Source organism: Pezoporus flaviventris, unplaced genomic scaffold (genome assembly GCF_033815535.1).
Source record: "Pezoporus flaviventris isolate CSIRO_AGI_PZ_B2104156 unplaced genomic scaffold, CSIRO_AGI_Pfla_v1 ptg000003l, whole genome shotgun sequence".
Lineage (NCBI taxonomy): Eukaryota > Metazoa > Chordata > Aves > Psittaciformes > Psittacidae > Pezoporus > Pezoporus flaviventris.
In genome coordinates, this window is record NW_026892551.1 from 9,028,251 (window position 1) to 9,043,789 (window position 15,539).

Sequence of the window (15,539 nt, forward strand, 5' to 3'; positions counted from 1 at the left end):
CCCCTGTTTATTTTGCTGTAAAAGGGGTCATTTCTAGCACAGGAGAGAGGCACCTGACATTCATGTTCCACCAAGGGCATGTGCATGCCTCCAGTCTAGGACCATCCTATGAGCCTCAGGGATGTTTCCTATACTCAGAGCTTTGAAAGATGGAAAACAGGGTCTGCTACATACCCGGGTGCCTCTTTCTTCTTCCCCTGCTTGGATTCCCTCAGTTGCCCACCCCTGATAGCTCGGTTGCCAGCCTTCTGTTCTTACTGATGGATTTGCCTGTAACTCCCCTCTTCACAGGTTGCTCTTTGCTTCCTGGTGTCCCCTGAAAAGCCTGGCAACCTTTCCGTTCAATAGTATAGTTAGACAGGTGACACCATGACAAACTTGAACCCAGCAAAGCTAGGTAGTTTTACCTTCTCTCCGTGGAACAGCTCTAGAGCTGTTCACTCTAGGGAGTGACAGGAGGCACCTACAATGGCAATGTGCAAGTTAGCAGGGGGCAAGGACCTCCCTGCCCAACTGCTACCCTGGCTCTGAAAGGCACATCCCTTGGATGGGTTTGCTCAGCTCAGCTGAGCCAGCTATGTTGGGATCACCGCACAAAGCGCGATGGCCAACCTGCATCAGCCTCGCTCTGCACTTGGGCAGAGCTGCAGGCTGGTGGATGACCGTGCTTGTCCCTGCGGCAGCAGCCCCACCTTGTGAGGGGGGAGGCTTTTGTTGTCATGCTGTTTGTACACTTCACAAACCTCTGCTGTTTCTGGTGCCGTCTGCCGTGCTGGTGGCTCCTCGTTCCCCTCACTGGCCAGCCCGGCCACCTCCTCCCCAGGAAGTTCCTCCTGGTGGTCAATGAGGAACTCCATGAGCTGCGTGACCTGCACACAGCAAACCACTGTTTTCACCGAGGGGGCTGGTACGGGCTCAAACAGCCTTTCTCAGCTTGACCCACATTTCTGTGCAGGAACGTGCAGCCGTGGGGCTGCTCTTCCTGGGTGCTGCCCCACGGCTTTGCTGATGGGAGGAGGCAGCCAGGGCCCTCTGAGCAGCAAACCTGCGGCGGGCTGGGGAGGCTGTAGCCATCCAGTGAACACAGTGTACCTTCCCTGTCTCCTGCACCAGGACACCCAGGGGCAGCTTCTGGGGAGGGCTGAGCAGCAGGTTCGGTGACAAACAGATGGCTGGGTTCCTGGCTGACATCTTGGTCGTGGCCACGATTCTGCTGATGTTATGAAGCAGGGACAGCAAGTGCTGGAGCGGGAGCTGGCCTCAGGTAACTTACAGGCTACCCTGAGGGAACAGGAGCACAGCGTTAATGAAGTCAGTGTTGACAACACAGGTCTCCCAGACTGATCTCACTCAAGGCCACCGCCTGATCTACAGCAGGGGGACTGCCTTCACTGATACTGCCACTTCCCTCCCTCTCTGCCCTTCAGAAAGAGGCCCTTGCTGGAGCAAGCTCCAGTGCCTGAGGGAATTGATCCCTGGAGAGAAACACATTTCTGTGCCCCTTTCCCCCCAGACATAAACCCCACAGCAGCAGGAGGTGGCTTGCGGGAGCCATGGCTATTTCAGGCAGGCCACTGATTTTCAGGCGCTCCCCAGCCTGTGCCAGTGCCTGTGGAGCAGGCAGGCTGCTGCCACACTTACTCTCTCAGTGCTGCCAGCCTCTCCTGCCTGCTGGTCTTCTCCATGGCTCTCACCCACTCCTTGTACAGCTGGATATCATGGAGCTTGGAGGGGATCTTGCACAGCAGGTCCTGCAGTGCCAAGGGCTCCGTGTGAGGCTTAGACTGCTGCCTCCAGGAGCACCCACAACATCCCCAGCCCTCTGGCTCATGAGCAGGCGGCTGGTTTTCTGCTTGTGCTCCCGCAGGTGCCCATCAGCACCAAGAGAGCCGGGAGCTGCTGGGCTCCGGGTCAGCAGGGCTCACCTTGAAAATGACAGCCAGGAGCAGCATGGGCTGGCTTTGAAGCTAAACCTCCAACCCGCTGTCGAGGGCCTCCCTGATCTCACAGGAGAGGAGTGGCAGAGAGTGGCCTGGAGGTGGCTGAGCTCTCTGGCTCCCCTCTGGCATTGGCCTGCGACAGGAACGGCCACGGGTGCATCCAGCTCCAGGGTGCTGGGGAGCCTGGGGCTGCTCCTTGGCTGTTCCTGCTCTGGTGCCCTGGTGCCAGGGCCAGGGCTTGGGAGGAAAGGCAGCTGGGCTCTGCCAGTTTTACTTGGTCTTGGCGATGACCATGGTGTCCCTGAAGAGGAGGAGGTCCCTCTTCTTCTTCTGTCCATGACTCTGGGCCACCCTCAGTCACTCCTGCAGCAGTGTCTCAGGCAGCACCGGGTCAGGGTAACATTGCTGCTCGTGTCCAGGGTCGTCCCTGCAGAACAGACAGCGTCAGGCATGAGCAAGGTGGCTGCTGCAGGGCCCGGCTGTGCTGGTGCACCCCTGAGCTGTGGGGGAACCCACCTGGACCCGCAGTAACAGAACCACCGTCCCATCCTGGCAGAGCTGTGAGAAGAGTCTCTTGTAAACGCATGTGTAAAACACACAGAGCAGGAGTGCTCCGCTACAGGAGACCGGCACCCCCATTGCCACTGGTGCTGTGAGCACAGCACTGTCCCTGCAGGCACTGGGGCCGTTGCTGGGCCACCCCGGGTTAGAACAGAACACCACAGCCCTGCAGCTGGACCTCCGGCCCGCTGTCGAGGGCCTCCCTGATCTCGCAAGAGGCATGCTCACTGGCTGCCAGATGGATGATCTTCTCTGTGGACAGTCAGTGCTCATTCAGCAGAGCCAGCAGGTCCTGAGGGCATGGAGAAGGAGAGTTGCTGGGCTGGAGACAGGTCCTAAGGCAGGTGCTGCTGACAGCCCCTCTCCGGAGGAGCCGATGGATGGGATGGGAACCCCTTTGTCCAGGCTGTCTTACCTGGATGGTCAAGGGCAGCATGCCGTCCTGGCTGCAGAGAGTGGCCAGGGGCTGGCCGAAGAGAGCATCCCCGTGAGCAGAGCCCGATGACCCTGGCACCTCTGCTGCAGCCAAGGTCCCTGGCCACGCAAATGACCAGGGCAGCCTCCTCGTGCTCCTGCAAGTCCCACCTGCTGCCAAGGGAAACAGAGCAAAGAGCCCTGGAGGAGAAGCACCAGGAGAACGCTCCCAGACTCCCTCATTGCTGTACTCCTGACTCCCAGGGCACAGGAGAGGTGGTGTAGTTTGGGACTGAGGGGCCTTGGGGCTCAGCTCACTCCTGCTGCAGAGGGATAAGGATGGACGTACCCTAAGGGAAGGGCAGCAGCAGCCCCATCGCAGCATGCGTGCCTGCCTGCAGCAGCAGGAGAGAAGGGCCATCCTGCTTGTCTTCTCCACACTCACCATCTACATGGCCACATCTACCTCGACTGTGGGAGGGGATGGGAGGTGGCTTCTGCTTGGCACCAGCCTGCAAGAAATGCGATGTGCTCACCAAGGAGCCCTACAGCAGCTGTGTCAGCCCCTGGCTATGTGTGAGAGGTGGGGATGGGAGAGACTGCACTGCAAGTGACCCTGATCTGAGCCTGGCGCTGAAGCATCTTCTCCAGGCTGCCGGTGACCAGTGTTGTTGCCTGGGCAAGCGAAAAAGAGCAGAAGGTGAGGAGCAATGCAGCTGATGCTGCGCTGGGGCAGCCCCTAGGGGCAGAGCAGGGGCAGGAGGGACACTCACAGCACTGTGGCCCCTCAGCTTCTTGAGCACCAGCTTGATAGAGGGCAGCTGGGCTCCCTGCACTCCTTCAGATGGTCTGTGCCTGGGAAAGAGGCAGAGCAGAAGCTGTGTGAGACCCAAGCCAGCTCTTTCCCCTGCTGCCAGCCTGGAACAGCTGGAACAGCCAGCCAGAGCCGCCTGGAAGCGGAGTGGGAGCAGCGAGGATGGGGCTTGGGCAGGTGTTGGCTGGACACAGCTGGACAAAGCAGCTCTGCCAGATGTGCCTGATCAGCAGTGGGGACATCTCTGCCTGCAGCTGTGGAATGTCTTTGCCTGTAGCTGTAGGACACCTCCGACTGCAGCTGTGGGGGCACCTCTGCTCAGCTCAGCAGAGGTGTTTCCATATGTTTTGGATGCCACATGTGGATCATTTGCCCATGATGGGAGTACGTGTTGCCCCTGCTGCAGTGCCAGGGGCAGGGTTTATCCAAAGAAGGCGCTGACCCAGATCTCCTTCACCGCCCGCGAGCTGCCAAAAGAGAGGAGAAACAGCCTGAGTGCCTACTGTGACCCAGCCTGTGCGCAGAGGCAGGTGCTGGCACAGCCCTGCCGCATGGGGACAGCCACAGGGTCAGGATGATGATCGATGAGACAGGACAGAGGAGCTGCCCACCCATCTGGTGTGATGTAGCACCGAGACTCACCAGTAGGTGACAATGCAGGAGCCGCAGGGCCACATGAAGACAAGGAAGCTGCTGCTCTTCCCTTCTTCCTCCTCCCCGGCAGCATACCCGGATGACAGCTTCCCGCCGCTCAGCACCTGGAGCACGCCGAGGGCCAGGCACAGCAGTGGTCACCAGGTGCTACCACGTCTACAGAGAGGAGTGGCAGGGAGTAACCTGGAGGTGGCTGAGCTCTCTGGCTCCGCTCTGGCATTGGCCTGTCACAGGAACGGCCATGGGTGCATCCAGCTCCAGGGTGCTGGGGAGCCTGGGGCTGCTCCTTGGCTGTTCCTGCTCTGGTGCCCTGGTGCCAGGGCCAGGGCTTGGGAGGAAAGGCAGCTGGGCTCTGCCAGTTTTACTTGGTCTTGGCGATGACCATGGTGTCCCTGAAGAGGAGGAGGTCCCTCTTCTTCTTCTGTCCATGACTCTGGGCCACCCTCAGTCACTCCTGCAGCAGTGTCTCAGGCAGCACCGGGTCAGGATAACATTGCTGCTCGTGTCCAGGGTCGTCCCTGCAGAACAGACAGCGTCAGGCATGAGCAAGGTGGCTGCTGCAGGGCCCGGCTGTGCTTGTGCATCCCTGAGCTGTGGGGGAACCCACCTGGACCCGCAGCAGCAGAACCAATGACTCTAGGTGGCCTTTGGCTTTTCGTGATGTCTCCCTCCATGTGTGAGTCACAGCTCAGTAGTCTTCCTGAGAAGTTTGACCGTGCTTCTAGAGACCATGTAATTGCTTTTCCTGCCCCAGTTCCAGGAGGAGTTCCATGCTGGTCTTCTGCTGCACTTGCTCGACTTCCATTGGCACAATGGGATTGCTGCTCCTGGTCTTTCCAAAGGTGGTTCTTTAAAAGTGACCATCTCTCATGGACCCCTAAATCATCAAAAGCACATTCCCAGGGGACATTGAAATAAGCTCCGTGAGTAGCTTGACGTTTGCCCTCTTGCTGTCCAGGGAAGCATTTGTGCTGAACTTCTTTCTCATCACACCCAGAATTTTGAGTCTTTGGGATTACTGTGGCCAAGCCAGGCTCCCACCACCACCTCTCCCATGAGTCCTTGATTCACTAAAAGCAAGTCTAGGAGGGCATGTTTGTTAGTTGGCTCAGAGTGCTTGTATAAAGAAATTGCCTTCAAGAAACAGTATGGTATTCCCAGTTGAGGTGTGGGAAATTGAAATCTCCCATAAGGAGAAGGGCTACCTATCCAGACGTTTCTCCTAATTGGCTATAGAATAACTCATCAGCACTATCCTCCTGGCTGGGTGGTTGCTAGTAGACACCCACAAGGACATCTTTTGTTTTCCATCTGTGATTTTTTTTAGCTTTCGATTGTGTCTGAAACTACCCATCAACTCAGAAGTTGTTAAGGGGGACAGATGTCCACCCAAATAGACAATGCAAGTGTATAAGCCTTATTTCCTTTAGGAGGCAAGGCTGGCAACAAATTGCTGCAATTAATGTCTGGCACTGTCTGTATAAAACCTTTTGTCAAAGGAAGACAGAGTAGCCTGAGTGCACTAAATCCCTACAGAGTGGGGAGGCGAGCAGTCACGCTTACATTTGTGACAGTGGCCAGTCAGCCAAGCAAATGGGTGGCCTAGAATGTCTTAACAATATTTCCATCCTCCAAATTTCTGCAGTGTTTTCAAATGTAGCCTGAACACCTTTGAGACTTGTTGCAACAGCCCTTCTTGTCTGCCTGTCTTAAACCTGTCAGCTAGTGCCTCTGTTGGAGGGACTTTCTGTTATGAATATGGAGTTTTTAGGACTCCTGCCCTTTTGGCTGGCAGAAATGGATCAAAATGTTCAGGAAAGGCCAGACTTGACTAAGTTGTATTATTATTATTATTATTATTATTATTATTACTATTATTATTATCATCATTGTTATTGAAAACCTTCACCATAATTGCCAATGAAAAATAGAAATATTTATTAAAGTACTATCATTTAGTTTTATGACAGTGAATGCTAATTTTGTTTTTCATGATAATGAGCTGCATGTGGTTTTCTCCTTGCAGTGAACTGTGCTAGATGTAAGGCTCTGCTGCTGAACAGAGCTATCTTGTATGATTGCTGAAGCCTTAATACTGCCATTGCAAGTAGTCTGTTGGAAACATGCAGCACAACTGCTGAGACAGTCATAACCGCAGTCAAATTATCACATTTCCTCTCTGTTCACTCTCTACTGTGTTTAAGAAGGAATAAAATTAAGCTCTGTTATCCATTTCTTGTTCTAAAAGCTTTTTAGCACATACTATGGAGTATCTGATACATCCATTAATACTGTTGGTAACAGAGAGTCAGTGTTTTGAAGTGGGTTTATTTCCTTGTGAGGAAAGATGAGCTAGGAAAAATCCTTGCACAAAGTGGGAGGTGCCTCATGCAGTTTTGGGAAAAATTCTTGGTGTCACAAGAAATTCCAAGGTATTTTTCTGTCTAGTGCAAATACTACATTCATGCATTACTCCTATCTTGTAACACCACCCATGCCCTAGCACCTACCTCAGAAAGACTATAGTCCTTAATGTAATTTGTTTTGTTCTAGGTCTTACTTGATACCATCAGGATGAAATAAATATTCTTTTTTTCCTTTAAAAACTCTTAGTGATTAGCTGCTGGGAAATGACAGCTAGGAGTACATCCTGCTTAGGAATGTGGGTTAGTATTTTATCATGCTTTTTAGTTCAACATATTATGAATGGGTGGAAAGTTTGCACAGTAGCATATAGGAATGAGCTGGTGCGTCCTGTAGTGTCAGTATGCAGATGATGCCCAACTTCATATAGCCTCTGACTTGGCTTCTGCAGTTGGAAAAATTCCTCAGACTGGAGTTTTAATTAAGCGTTGACTCACTGAAGTTCAGCCAGAGAGGATGAGAACGGCGTATCTAGACTGTGATCAAAAAGCAGATCCATCGATAGAGAGCACATGATCTATTATTTTCCTTTGTGATTTTGAGGTAAAGTCACAATCTTGGTTAGTTTACTGAGGAGCAGGCTGTGATATTGTCGTGGTTTAAACCAAGAAGGAGAAAAATGACTGCTACTGCTGAACCCAGGACAGATATAAAAAAGCCAAATAAATGTAAAATAAAGGAAGAGCCCTTTCCTCCAGTCCTCTCCCTGCACACATATTCTTCTGGAGGGAATGCAGTGCTGGTGTGATGGGAACAACATTTTTTGTTTCAGAGATGGCAGCCACCTCAGTTTTGGCAGTTTTTCTGGTGGTGGCTGAACTTTAGGGGTACACCTACAGTTAAAAGTGTCCTTTAGCAGAACATACTGTCATAACTATATGACTTCCATAGATGTGGATGTAGTCTGGTTTTGACTCAGATTTTCCAGATAGCTTAGTGACAGTCTCTGTCCTCAAATTACAGCAAAGTCTGTGATTATTAGAAGCCTGAAGTTAATTTTTTTTTTTTCTTTTAAAAGGGCAGAGATTGTTCCAGGAATATGACTTTTTTTTTTTTTTTTAAGAAAAGGATCCCAATTATGGATTTCCCTCCTTTTCCCCTCCCCCAAATCTGTGATCTTGTACAAACACTCCCAATTTTTTTCACCTTGTAAAATTCACGTCCACGTCTTCTTGTGGCTGACAGCTCAAGTCATTTCAAAGTATTTCAAAAAGCTGCAAAGACCAGAAGGTCTTGCAATGACTCACAAGTGCTACATGGCAGTCTCTTCCTGCTGTGGTCCTTCTAGCTGTCAGAGCCAAGCTTGGTGGCCAGCTGTGTCCCAGGCCCCAGGATGGCTCACTGAACTGCCCCTTCTGACTTGCTTCTCCCCGGCCATAACCAAAGTGTCTCAGTAGTCCCTAAGCAAGCATAGCCCTGCTTCTGGCTCCTTGCTGAATAAAAGGGCAGCATTTGTATTCTGGTAAGCTCTGTGTATCCCAACAGCCACAGAGTGGCACTTTTTCTAGTCTTCTGACCCATTTATTTCCAGGTTTTGTTTTCACGGTGTTTATGTTATCTGCTGTCTCAGGGTATGATTGGAACATGGGAAAGATTCAGCTGTTTACAGTAGGCTCCTAATAGCTTATCTCCTGTGGCACTGAAGGAGTGATAAAGGCAACTCAGCTAAAAATGGTTTTACAGTTCCTTAAAATGTTGGCGTTTGAATAAATCATGAAAAATGCTGAATAAATTAGAATAAAATTGGGTGAAGGCACCTTTTCTTCTATAGGCTTTATTAGTTTTGCTGGAGCACCAACATGTTTATCCACTTGGACTTGCTTGTGTCATGTTAAAGGCTGGAGAGCACTAAGTTGCCGATACCCAGACCAAACAGTCATGTTTCTTTAGTAAATGTTAGAGGAAGAGCACATGTATACTAATGCTCTAATTTTTAGAATCATAGAATCATAGAATCGTTAGGGTTGGAAAGGACCTTAAGATCATCTAGTTCCAACCCTCCTGCCGTGGTCAGGGACATCTCACACTAAACCATGCCACTCAAGGCTCTGTCCAACCTGCCCTTGAACACCGCCAGGAATGGAGCATTCACAGCTTAACTGGGCAACCCATCCCAATGCCTCACTACCCTCACAGGAAAGAACTTCTTCCTTATATCCAATCTAAACTTCCCCTGTTTAAGTTTTAACCCGTTACCCCTTGTCCTATCACTACAGTCCCTAGTGAAGAGTCCCTGCCCAGCATCCTTTAGGCCCCCTTCAGATACTGGAAGGCTGCTATCAGGTCTCCACACAGCCTTCTCCAGGCTGAACAGCCCCAACTTTCTCAGCCTGTCTTCATACAGGAGGTGCTCCAGTCCCCTGATCATCCTCGTGGCCCTCCTCTGGACTTGTTCCAACAGCTCCATGTCCTTTTTATGTTGAGGACACCAGAACTGCACACAATACTCCAGGTGAGGTCTCACAAGAGCAGAGTAGAGGGGCAGGATCACCTCCTTCGACCTGCTGGTCACACTGCTTTTGCTGCAGCCCAGGATGCGGTTGGCTTTCTGGGCTGTGAGCGCACACTGAAGCTGGCTCATGTTCATTTTCTCATCGACCAATACCCCCAAGTCCTTTTCCACAGGGCTGCTCTGAATCTCTTCTCTGCCCAACCTGTAGCTGTGCCTGGGATTGCTCCGACCCAGGTGTAGGATGTTGTACTTGGCATGGTTAAACCTCATGAAGTTGGCATCAGCCCACCTCACAAGCATGTCAAGGTCCCTCTGGATGGCATTCCTTCCCTCCAGCATATCAACTGAACCACACAGCTTGGTGTCATCGGCAAACTTGCTGAGGGCACACTCAATCTCACTGTCCATGTCACTGACAAAGATGTTAAACAAGACCGGTCCCAACACCGATCCCTGAGGGACACCACTCGTTACTGCTCTCCAGCTGGACATTGAGCCATTGTCGACAACTGTTTGTGTGCGGCCATCCAGCCAGTTCTTTATCCACCGAATGGTCCATCCATCAAATTGATGTCTCTCCAATTTAGAGACAAGGATGTCATGTGGGACAGTGTCGAATGCTTTGCCCAAGTCCAGGTAGATGACATCAACTGCTCTACCCCTGTCCATCAGTTCTGTAGCCCCATCATAGAAGGCCACCAAATTGGTCAGGCAAGATTTCCCCTTAGTGAAGCCATGCTGGCTGTCACCAAGCACCTTGTTGATTTTCATGTGCCTTAGCATGCCTTCCAGGAGAATCTGCTCCAAGATTTTGCCAGGCACAGAGGTGAGACTGACTGGTCTGTAATTCCCTGGGTCATCCATTTTCCCCTTCTTGAAAATGGGGGTTATATTTCCCTTTTTCCAGTCATCAGGAACTTCACCTGACTGCCATGATTTCTCAAACATGATGGACAGTGGCTTAGCAACTTCATTCGCCAGCTCCTTCAGCACCCGCGGATGGATCTCATCAGGACCCACATTTTTGTGTTTCTAAAATAAAAGTTTGTAGGTTACTTGCAGATTCGAAGATTGGATGTTTTTCAACACATCACTTCCAAGGGTTTGAGGACAGTAAGAAATCTCTAGATCATCTAGTCTACTGTTCTGTGTAGCATATACTGCAGGCCTTCCCTGAGCAGAGCCTTTAAATCAGGCAGAGAAATCTGTTAGAGTGTCACCTAGTCTCATGGATGATATTGCTGGTGAAAAAGAAGACACAGCAGTGCTCAATTAATTGCTCCTCTGCAAATGTCACCAGCTTTGGCTTACACCCAGAAGGGTCTGTAGGGCCTTCCTCATGGACACCACGAGGCTGGAGAGAATGTGCTGTAGGAGGGTATGTATGAAGAGAGGCAGTTCATTAGATCTAAATCTGGGGATGAACTATCCTGTCTTTTTCTTCAGTTCCCTGCCACTTGTCCCTGAAACCAGTTCTGTGTTGGCACTGCTTATGTGACCATGGAGTGAACCAATTCAGGGACATGGTGCAGATGGAAGCCTGAAGTGAATTCAATTTATCTACATCTTCTGAAGTGCTGGTTTCAGGTACTGCACATTCTAGTAAGGGAATGCACTAAAGCAAGTAAAATTTCCCTGTCCTACCCCTTAAGTTCATCTGTCCAAGGTTTGCATCGGCAGTCCGGGCATTTAAGAGTCACTGGAGTTTATGCTCAGTAAACCATCGCTGTGAGGACCTGTCCTCTAAATGCTGTCTATCAGTCCAAATGCAAAGCAGTACTTAAGTTGTTTTCTTATTAAACATTATACCACTGTTTAACTTCTACCAGTTAAATAGCTTTAAAAAGCAAAGCAAATCTAAAACAAGCGGATCTATTTTCTACACATTGATATTGGTGAACCTTATTACTGGGTCACATGAATGTTCAGTCTAGTTTCTTACTAGTTATTACATTGGATAGGTAGTTTTCAGCTAGATAAATGGATTGTTGAGGATTGATGACAGGCTGGGAGCCTTCAAGTTCTCAAATTACTCAAGTTTTTAACTACTCTCCTCAAACACAAACAGCTTGCTCATTTTTTTCCCTTGCTTTGGAGCTTCCCCAGGCTTCTGAGACATTCTGCCTCAGTAACTTCACAGGCTTGTAAAGATACCAGGTGTAAATTGGCCAGACCTGGTTAAAAGAAATACTTGTTGCTTTTCTGTTTTGATTAAGCTCAGAACAGAAATTATTCATTATTCTCCACAGACCTGTGGAGCAAAATATTTATACTTTTCCTGAACTAACAAGCCTCCAACTTCCATCTAGTAATGAATCAATACAATTTTTCACATTGTTCCTAATAAAATTAAATAATTTTATTTTTAATCATGCTGACTACTACTTTCTTTGCCTTCTTTTTCCTTACCTTATTGAATTTATATAATGCAATTAGTACAGCATTTGGAATTTTTATCTCTTGACTCATACGGGTTGTGATAGCCTTCTCTTTCCCTATTAGAGTTTATATCTGACTTTTTAATAGCAGATATCTGGTTCCTGTCCTGGGGTGTACTGTGTAAGTGTAACTCCTACTGCTCTCAATAAAAGGTGCTGTCACTGCAAGATGTACATAAGGATTTAGACAAAACCCATGCTCTCTCTTTTACATTCTGGATTTTACATTTATTTGCTGAAACTAACTGAGGATTTAGAATTACAGTATTTTTAAAGGTAAGTTTCTTGATATGCAGTTAGTGGGAATTTATGCCATAATGTTACTTTCTGTTTTGACTGTTTAATCTCGTTCTATCTATTATGGTGCACATCCAAAGAATATCTACAGAATGTACCAGAAGAGTATGTTCACAGCTCTTTCCTAGCATTGTTTTGACGCATCTAAAAGTTGCTTCTCCGTTATTTATGTTATTCCCAAATTCCATTTACAGAGTGACCCAAGAACATAGAATCATAGAATAGTTAGGGTTGGAAAGGACCTCAAGATCATCTAGTTCCAACCCCTCTGCCATGGGCAGGGACACCTCACACTAAACCATGTCACCCAAGGCTCTGTTCAACATGGTCTTGAACACTGCCAGGGATGGAGCATTCACAACTTCCCTGGGCAATCCTGGAACAATCCCAGGCACAGCTACAGGTTGGGCAGAGAAGAGATTCAGAGCAGCCCTGTGGAGAAGGACGTGGGGGTATTGGTCGATGAGAAAATGAACATGAGCCAGCTTCAGTGTGCGCTCACAGCCCAGAAAGCCAACCGCATCCTGGGCTGCAGCAAAAGCAGTGTGACCAGCAGGTCGAAGGAGGTGATCCTGCCCCTCTACTCTGCTCTTGTGAGACCTCACCTGGAGTATTGTGTGCAGTTCTGGTGTCCTCAACATAAAAAGGACATGGAGCTGTTGGAACAAGTCCAGAGGAGGGCCACGAGGATGATCAGGGGACTGGAGCACCTCCTGTATGAAGATAGGCTGAGAAAGTTGGGGCTGTTCAGCCTGGAGAAGGCTGTGTGGAGACCTGATAGCAGCCTTCCAGTATCTGAAGGGGGCCTAAAGGATGCTAGGCAGGGACTCTTCACTAGGGACTGTAGTGATAGGACAAGGGGTAACGGGTTAAAACTTAAACAGGGGGAGTTTAGATTGGATATAAGGAAGAAGTTCTTTCCTGTGAGGGTAGTGAGGCATTGGGATGGGTTGCCCAGTTAAGCTGTGAATGCTCCATTCCTGGCGGTGTTCAAGGGCAGGTTGGACAGAGCCTTGAGTGGCATGGTTTAGTGTGAGATGTCCCTGACCACGGCAGGAGGGTTGGAACTAGATGATCTTAAGGTCCTCTCCAATCCTAACTATTCTATGATTCTATGATTCTATGATTTATCATCTCTAATGTTATTTTACAAATTTACCATTTTTGATGGTTAGATTTTTAGAAGACTTTTTATCTGCCTGTTATCTGCTCTCAGTCAAATTTAATGAACTTTATAGAGTAATTTTGAGGCTTTTCCTGGAACAGCTAGAACCTGCAGCCAGCACTGGCTTTATGGGACCAGGCAAATTCAAATTCATACACAGGTGCATCTACTTCATTCCTCTTTTATTAAAATTCTCTTTCTCAGCATTTTATTTGAGTTTCTTTTTTCTGAAATTCTCTCATGGGGCACACGTGCTGCTTTCTGCACAAGACCTCTCTTAGGAGGCACAGAGTATTACAATGGCAAGAAGGTCTCCTGAGTTACTGGAATAGATAAGGAAGGGATAAGAAAGCAGAATGGACTTGCATAAGCAGTACCTAGGGTCTTTGTTGATGTTGGCTTTGATACCATAAGCATCCATTTCCCAGATATCCCTCCTCTCCCAGCACATGGGGAGCAAATACAGTTTTCAAGACAGAAGAAAAAGGCAGTGAGTCACGTTTACCAAGTATGTGCTTGTTTTTAGGACTAAAATCAGAATTGCACATTTTGTAAGTATGAGCGCATAGTTCTTAGCGTAATTCAGTCATCCCAGCACATTGTAACTGAGAATGACCATGTAGAGGGCATCATGGTCAACTTGGGCGCTCCGGATCATGCATTCCAGTTTGCTCCAATAGGTACAAAACATCCATAGGGATGAGGGAACATGTTTCAACCCCCCTTCAGCTGCCCCTGTCTTGCTGCCTCTTACTGGAGTGAGAGCATGGGAACTTTAGTTTTCATTCAACCCTTTGTTCTCAACATCCTGTATGTTTTGGGGGTTTTTCTTTTCCCTGAGGAATAGCCAGGATAGCTGGCTATCATTGCCAGCTAATAGAATCACAGAATCACAGAATCCCAAGGGTTGGAAGGGACCTCAAAAGGTCATCTCTCTTATGAGGAGAGGCTGAGGGAGCTGGGTCTCTTTAGCTTGGAGGAGACTGAGGGGTGACCTCATCAATGTTTACAAATATGTAAAGGGTGAGTGTCAGGATGATGGAGCTAGGTTTTTTTCAGTGATGTCCAGTGACAGGACAAGGGGCAATGGGTGTAAACTGGAGCATAGGAGGTTCCATGTGAACATCAGGAAGAATTTCTTTACTGTGAGAGTGACAGAGCACTGGAACAGGTTGCCCAGGGGGGTTGTGGAGTCTCCTACGTTGGAGATATTCAAGGCCCGCCTGGACAAGTTCCTGTGTGATCACAGTATCACACAGTATCACAGTATGTTAGAGATTGGAAGGGACCTCGAAAGATCATCTAGTCCAATCCCCCTGCCGGAGCAGGAACACCTAGATAATGTTACACAGGAATGCGTCCAGGCGGGTTTTGAATGTCTCCAGGGAAGGAGACTCCACAGAAGTGGTCCTTGAATGCTGACCAACTATCTTGAGCCCCTTTACCACCTAGTACCCTTTGCCATGATACTTCCCTTAGCAATTGATTGAAGAGGCCAAAGTTGGCCCTTCGGAAATCCAGAATTGTGGCCTTGCTAGGTATTCTATTCCTCCCACACAGGATCCTAAACTCCACCATCTCATGGTCACTGCAGCCAAGGCTGCCATTGACCGTCACTGCTTCAACCAGACCCTCCTTGTTGGTGAGTACTACATCCACCATTTGCATTAAGAAGTTATCATCAATGCACTGGAGGAACCTCTTAGACTGTGAATGACTGGCTGTGTAAGTCTTCCAGCAAATATCGGGGTAGTTAAAATCCCCCATGAGGACCAAGGCATGTAGTCGTGAGGCTGCTTTCAGTTGCCTGTAGAAAGCCTCATCAACTCCTTCGTCCTGATCAGGAGGTCTATAATAGACCCCCACAACTGTATCACCCGTACCAGCCTGTCCCTTAATTCGTGCCCACAGACTTTCCACTTGCTCCTCATCTGCCCCTGGACAGAGCTCAATACATTGTAGTTTCTCTCTCACATAAAGAGCAACTCCACCACCTCGCTTTGCTGATCTATCTTTCCTAAAAAGGACATAGCCATCCATGACCACATTCCAGTCATGTGAGCTGTCCCACCATGTCTCTGTAACTGCCACCAGATCAGAACCTTTAGACTGCACACAGACTTCTAACTCCTCCTGTTTATTCCCCATGCTGCATGCATTGGTGTACAGGCATTTCGGGGAGCGAGCTGAGCACACTAGTGGCACCCTTGAAGGCGGGAGGCCTTCTGGTCTTCATTAATACTAGAACAATGCCCCACTAGTTCAAACCCAGCTACAACCCCCTCGCACTTTGAATCTAACCTAAAGCTCTGTGAGTGAGTTCTGCTAACTCTTGCCCTGGTACCCTTTTCCCCCTGCAGGACAGGGTCTAAACAGCTAT